The 7,385-nt window shown below is 42.6% G+C and overlaps 1 protein-coding gene across 1 annotated transcript in view; it reads right to left on the bottom strand.

The window, feature by feature from the left end:
- Window positions 1–5,888: 5,888 nt before the first annotated feature.
- ppp1r3g (protein phosphatase 1 regulatory subunit 3G) overlaps window positions 5,889–7,385 on the bottom strand; it is a 2,376-nt gene continuing 879 nt past the window's right edge. The window contains exon 1 of the mRNA XM_061965028.2: window positions 5,889–7,385. This exon is cut by the window's right edge and continues 879 nt beyond it. The gene's annotated coding sequence lies outside the window, so the exon portion shown is untranslated.

Genomic DNA, 7,385 nt, shown 5'->3' with positions numbered 1-7,385 from the left:
TATCATTCACAATCCTTATGTCAGACAAGAACACGTTTTTCTTTTTTTATGCATAATCGCTTGCAAACGTCAACAACGAAGGTCTTATAAAGCGCTCTATAAAACGTTCAAAAATCTGTTTTATTACACACTGTAAGTATATTTGTAATGTAATGTTACATACCGTATTTTTCAGACTATAAGTCGCAGTTTTTTTCATAGTTTGGCCGGCGGTGCGACTTATACTCAGGAGTGACTTATGTGTGAAATTATTAACACATTACCGTAAAATATCAAACAATATTATTTATCTAATTCACGTAAGAGACTAGACGTATAAGATTTCATGGGATTTAGCGATTAGGAGTGACAGATTGTTTGGTAAACGTATAGCATGTTCTATATGTTATAGTTATTTGAATGACTCTTACCATAATATGTTACGTTAACATACCATTTGGTTATTTATGCCTCATATAACGTACACTTATTCAGCCTGTTGTTCACTATTCTTTATTTATTTTAAATTGCCTTTCAAATGTCTATTCTTGGTGTTGGCTTTTATCAAATACATTTCCCCAAAAAATGCGACTTATATTCCAGTGCGACTTATATATGTTTTTTTCCTTCTTTATTATGCATTTTCAGCCGGTGCAACTTATACTCCGGAGTGACTTATACTCCGAAAAATACGGTATTTAGTCATTTTAAGCATACGGCGGATGCATCACAACAATTGCTTTTCCCTTCAACAACGCTACTACGACTCATGAAGTACTTCATGAGAGACAACAGAGACTACTTTGGAACAAATTATGAGCGCAGAACCTTTTCATTTTTAACCTGAATAAAAGGAGGAAGATCTACACGTTTTAAGAAGCTGTGTGCTAAACAGATCCAGCTTTGGTAATCACTTCTAAGTACTAAACCAGAAATACAAACTACGAACATAATAAAACAATCACTTACTGTACAATGTCTGCTCTCACTGGGATGCTGACTGATGGAACGTTTGTATCTTCTCGTTTGGATGAAGAATTAATCATAATCCTCCTGCAGCTGGAAAAAAAAAAGTAAACCTGTGTCTTTTGGACGTCAAAGTTGACAAACTTCTCGGTTTATGGTCGCAACCTTCTACCGTATTTTTCGGAGTATAAGTCGCACCGGAGTATAAGTCGCACCTGCTGAAAATGCATAATAAAGAAGGAAAAAAACATATATAAATCGCACTGGAGCCCGGCCAAACTATGAAACAAACTGCGACTTATAGTCGGAAAAATACGGTACTATCCAGGTGAGAGTAGGGGTGTAACGGTACGTGTATTTGTATTGAACCGTTTTGGTACGGGGGGTTCGGTTCGGAGGTGTACCGAACGAGTTTCCACACGGACATATTAAGTAGCGTAGCGCACGTTGTGTAAACAATACACACCGAGGCACAACACACGGCATGCTAGCAACGACCGGGCTACGACAACATGTAAAAGCCAGAGCTGGAAGACCCTCCTGCCTCGTTAAGATCTCCCGTTTGGGAACACTTCGGTGCGATACAACAATGGAGCAGCAGGTATGCTTCTGACAACACGTCAAACATGCCAACCCATTTGAAGCGTCACCACTGCATTCAAGCAGCCTCTCCTCGGCGAGTCAGGCAGGGCTAAAGCAATAACAAATGTTTTTATAGCAGCAGATTTAAGTCCATATTGCATTAAGAACTAGATTTTGACCCACTTCTATGGTGGAAGAACAATGAGCCCATATATCCTCTTTCTGCCAAGTTAGCCAGGCTGGGGGGGGGGAGAAGAGTTAATCTGTGGCTGAGTTGACTTGAAACTGTTTAATGTTGCACTTTTTATATGTAGAAGAAAAGTTTTGTCATTTTATTTAATCTGAGCAACAACTTGAGGCAGTCAATTAACGTTAAACAAGTTAAAAAACGTATTCGGGTGTTACCATTTAGTGGTCAATTGTACGGAATATGTACTGTACTGTGCAATCTACTAATAAAAGTTTCAATCAAAAAAAGCACTTTATATGTAGAAAGGTTTTGTTAAGAAACCATTCTGAGCCTTATCTTATTTAGTTTTTATTTTATATATGTTGACCACATTAACCCTGGCAATGGACACTGTGTGTATATGTATGTTATGCCATTGTTTACAAATTTGGTAAATAAATAACCAAAATATGTATATTTAGTTGTTTTCTTACTGTACCGAAAATTAACCGAACCGTGACCTCTAAACCGAGGTACGTACCGAACCGAAATTTTTGTGTACCGTTACACCCCTAGGTGAGAGTCATGATTTATAACAGTTTGCAAGATGGCGCCAGTATGTGCTTTGGCCTGCCGTCTCTCGCTGTCAGCTCTGTTCGTTTTTGTGTTTTTTGCGTCTATTTTCGTCTCTGTCAGCTCACTGCTTGTGTATGACCGCCAAACACTGTTGGATCTTTGCCCCTCTCCCACTGATATGATCAACTTCGACGTTGGTTTTTCGACGTCCCAGTCAGCTTTTTCACCTGGCCGGATTCCTGCCTTCCTTTCCCGCCCCCTGGCTCCTCTCCCCCGGCGGAAGCGTCTCCGGCGCCGCGGTAAACGTGGCGGCCAGCTGGTGAAAGTTAGGGCACTCCTGGCCCGGCTTCCCGTGGCTCCCCGAAGGATGAATGGTGCGGTATCCGGTCTCCTCCTGCACCCACGCTCGCTCGATCCGATCGGCTCCTGGCTGGTTCCTATCGTTGGTTTGGAGGAAGAAGCTTGCCGTCGTCGCTCCTGCTGTCCCCGCCCCCGGAGGCGCGGGGTGGATCACCGCCACCTGCGGGCTGTGTGTCGGGCCCCACCCGGATTAATTGCGGCCTTGGACGTGCTGGCCCCCGCCAGGTTCGGTCTTGTGAACGCAAGATCTTTGACAAACAAAACTTTTATCCTGAAGGATTTCTTCACTTCCCGCGGACTGGACTTCCTCTGTGTGACGGAGACATGGCTGAGAGCCGGTGAGTCCGCCCCTCTTAATGAACTTCTGCCTTCGGAGTGTTCCTACTTTAATTCCCCACGGCCGTCCGGTCGAAAAGGAGGAGGATTAGCAGTCGTTTTTAAAAATGACTTTAAATGCCGTCAGATCCGCCTACAATCCTCCTTTTCAAGCTTCGAACTGTGCATGTTTGAACTGGGTCTTTCTGATGTCGTCCTGTGTGCCGTCATCTATCGACCACCCAAGTACCACAAAGACTTTATAACTGACTTTTCTGAATTTCTGGCTGAAATCCTGCCCAAATATGATCGTGTCCTTATTGTGGGTGATTTTAATATTCACACCTGCTGCCCAGATGAGCCGCTTTCCAGGAGCTTCCTGAATATAATCGACTCATTTAACTTTGTACAGTCTGTGTGTGGTTCTACACATGAACGCGGGCATACACTCGATTTAGTGCTCTCGTATGGTTTGTGTGTTTTTAATTTGGACATTTGCGACGCTGTGTTCTCTGATCACATGCCGATCTTGTTTGATATTCCCACGCAGTGTCCAGTTAAATTGTGCGCACCGCCCCAACGCTCTCGCATGTTTAATTCTTCGTCTCCTGCTCGGTTCTCCTCTATTTTTTTGACTCTTTGTGATGATAATTCTGCAGCATCTGTGTGTCTGAATACTGAAGAGTTGGTTTCTGGGTTCAACTCTATCTGTTCACAAACACTGGACACGATCGCGCCTTTCAAATGCCGCCGCGCTAAAACCACGCCTCAACCCTGGTTGAATGACGTCACTCGGGCTGCCAGGCGCGTATGTAGAAGAGCAGAGAGAAAATGGAAAAAAGACAGGCTGCATGTGTCCTTTGCCATTTTTAAAGAAAGCCTGTTTTCCTTTCAGATGACTGTAAAAGCAGAAATGAATATATATCTATCTCAGATTATATCTTCTAACTGTAACAACCCCAGAGTTCTGTTTAAAACTATTAACACTGTCATTGATGCTCCCAAATCTGCTGGTTTTGATGCTTCTTTTGAATTCTGTGAAAATTGTCTCCATTTTTTCACTGACAAAATTGTGTCAACTAGAGCCAGTCTATCTCAGCCTTCATATGACCCTTCTGTTCCCCTGCATTTCTCTTCTGTTTTCCATCAGTTTGAGCCGGTGTCCTTTTCTTTTTTAAGTGACACAGTTAGTCATATGAAGCCCTCTGGTTCTCCTGCAGATGCCCTCCCACCTCGCCTGTTTAAGGAGGTACTTGCTACTATTGGATCAAGTGTCCTTAACATTATCAATAGTAGCCTCTCTTCTGGAATAGTTCCAGTAGAGTTTAAACATGCAGTGGTACGACCTCTACTTAAAAAACCCAGCCTCGACCCCTCTCTCCTCTCTAACTTCAGACCTATCTCTAATCTTCCATACATTTCCAAAATATTAGAGAAGGTTGTCTACAGTCAGTTGCTGCCCTTCTTAGAGGATAATGGTATCACTGAGCTGTTCCAGTCCGGTTTTAAAGCCCTCCACAGCACAGAGTCAGCGCTTCTAAAAGTTTTTAACGATATCCTCCTGTCCACTGATTCTGGTAAATATGTTGTCCTGGTGCTTTTAGATCTGTCTGCTGCGTTCGACACCGTCGACCACGCCACCTTAATCACTCGTCTTGAGAACTGTGTGGGCATTAAGGGCGCCGCCCTCAACTGGTTCCGGTCGTACCTAACCGACAGGAGTTTTTGTGTAAAAGTAGACAGTTTTATGTCGTCCACAGCTCCTTTACCACATGGGGTCCCCCAGGGTTCAATCCTTGCCCCAATTTTATTTGCGCTTTACCTTCTCCCCCTTGGTTCTATTTTTAGGAAGTACAGTATTGCATTTCATTTTTATGCCGATGATTGCCAGATTTATTTTCCCATGGCACAAAATAACACGGTTCAAAGTCTTATTGACTGCCTGCACGACATCAAAGTCTGGCTTTCAGCTAACTTCCTGAGCCTAAATGAAGACAAAACAGAAGTTATGTTGTTCGGTCCAAGTCGCTCTCCCTCCCCCAACGTTGACCTCGGCACTCTGACCCCGTATCTCAGCGACTCTGTCACAAACCTGGGGGTAAAGTTTGACTCAGATTTTAAATTCGAAAAACAAATCAGCAGCGTCGTTCAAAAAAGCTTTTATCAATTACGCCAAATAGCGAAAGTGAAACCGCTTTTATCAAGACATGATCTTGAGAAATTAATCCACGCTTTTATCTCGACTCGTCTTGATTACTGTAATGCCCTGTATGTTGGCATTAGCCAGGCCTCCCTCGCCCGCCTGCAGCTCGTACAGAACTCTGCTGCTCGTCTGCTAACACAGACCCGCAGACGTGAGCACATCACCCCTATTTTAGCGTCCCTTCACTGGCTCCCTGTGCGTTACCGAATACATTTTAAACTCCTTTTATTTGTTTTTAAATGTCTAAACAACCTCGCGCCAACCTATCTCTCCGACCTCCTTCAGCCTTACTGCCCCACCCGATCCTTAAGATCAGCCGATCAGCTGCTGTTGACGGTCCCTGACACAAGGCTGAAGCTTAGAGGTGACAGAGCTTTCGCCGTTGCTGCTCCCAAGCTCTGGAACGACCTACCCCTGAGTGTTAGACAAGCCTCCTCTCTTCCTGTTTTTAAATCTCTCTTAAAAACATACTTTTATTCCATGGCTTTTAACACTGAGTGATATCCATCCTGCAATGGCGCCCCATAATACACCTGCTGTGATCCTGTTTTTATGTTTTTATGTTTTTATTAATTCTATTTTAATTATTTATTTTTTATCATGTTCTGTTTGTGTTGTGTTGTGTTTGCTCGGTACTCGTTTTATCTTTTAACCTGCTCATTGTACAGCACTTTGGCTACCCCTGTGGTAAATTTTAAATGTGCTTTATAAATAAAGTTGATTTGATTTGATTTGATAATCTAGAATTAAGGTTTACCAAATAAGGCGAAGCAGCAACTCAATAAGTCAATATCGCAGCATAAGCTAGTTAGCGCTCTGTGGTCACTGCGCCACTAAAATTAGTCCCTTTAACATTAGCGCTTATAATAACAACATTGCTAATATTTGGTAACCATTCAGGTCACGAGATGTAAACTAAGTATTGTTGGTGGTTTTGGGGCTTTAGATGCAATGATGTCATGAATCCCATAAGCTCTATTGTTAGCTGACTTTTGCTAGCGTTTATTTATGACTTAGAATTTATAAAGAGTAGAGATGTCCGATATTGGCTTTTTTGCCGATATCCGATATCCCGATATTGTCCAACTCTTAATTACCGATTCCGATATCTACCGATATATACAGTCGTGGAATTAACACATTATTATGCCTAATTGTGTTGTGATGCCCCGCTGGATGCATTAAACAATGTAACAAGGTTTTCCAAAATAAATCAACTCAAGTTATGGAAAAAAATGCCAACATGGCACTGCCATATTTATTATTGAAGTCACAAAGTGCATTATTTTTTTTAGGTGGGCGTGGTTGGTGGGGGTCGGGGGTATTGTAGCGTCCCGGAAGAGTTAGTGCTGAAAGGGGTTCTGGGTGTTTGTTCTGTTGAGTTTATGTTGTGTTACGGTGCGGATGTGTTTGTCATTCTTGTTTGGTGTGAGTTCACAGTGTGGCGCATATTTGTAACAGTGTTAAAGTTGTTTATACGGCCACCCTCGGTGTGACCTGTATGGCTGTTGACCAAGTATGCATTGCATTCACTTGTGTGTGTAAAAAGCCGTAGATATTATGTGACTGGGCCGGCACGCAAAGGAAGTAAGTGCCTTTAAGGTTTATTGGCGCTCTGTACTTCTCTCTACGTCCGTGTACACTGCGGTGTTTTGAAAAGTCATAAATTTTACTTTTTGAAACCGATACCAATAATTTCCGATATTACATTTTAAAGCATTTATCGGCCGATAATATCGGCAGTCCGATATTATCGGCTATCCCTAGTTTATTTATGACTTAGGTTTTACTCCCTTTATGCATTCTATGTGTTCTTGTCTTATGTAGGGGTTGTGAATGATAGACAACATTCCAAAAAAGTGCACTTCCCCTTTAATAAACTGAAAGAAGGCAATTTGGCAACTTTGGACAAGGTGCCAATGTGACTTTTTGGCATCATACGAAACAACAGGCTTATTGAGGTCAGCCATGTTTTTGTTTACTTTCACCATTTATGATGTGAACCTAAGTGATGAGTCCAAGTCGGACATTTCCTAACCCCTAATGCTCTGGAATGCACATCAGTCGCTAGTATTGACTGACCAAACACGAAAGGTCACTTTGGTCACGATGGACCTCTTTTGCAGGACTTTGTGTGACGCAGACCCGCTTTAAGAAATGTTTAACCATTGCAATTCATCCTGCTGCATGCTCGTTCTCACAGACCAGAACAGAACCGCGTGGCTCACATCCACA

Source organism: Nerophis lumbriciformis, linkage group LG07 (assembly GCF_033978685.3).
Source record: "Nerophis lumbriciformis linkage group LG07, RoL_Nlum_v2.1, whole genome shotgun sequence".
NCBI lineage: Eukaryota > Metazoa > Chordata > Actinopteri > Syngnathiformes > Syngnathidae > Nerophis > Nerophis lumbriciformis.
This window is presented reverse-complemented; position numbering and strand designations above follow the sequence as displayed.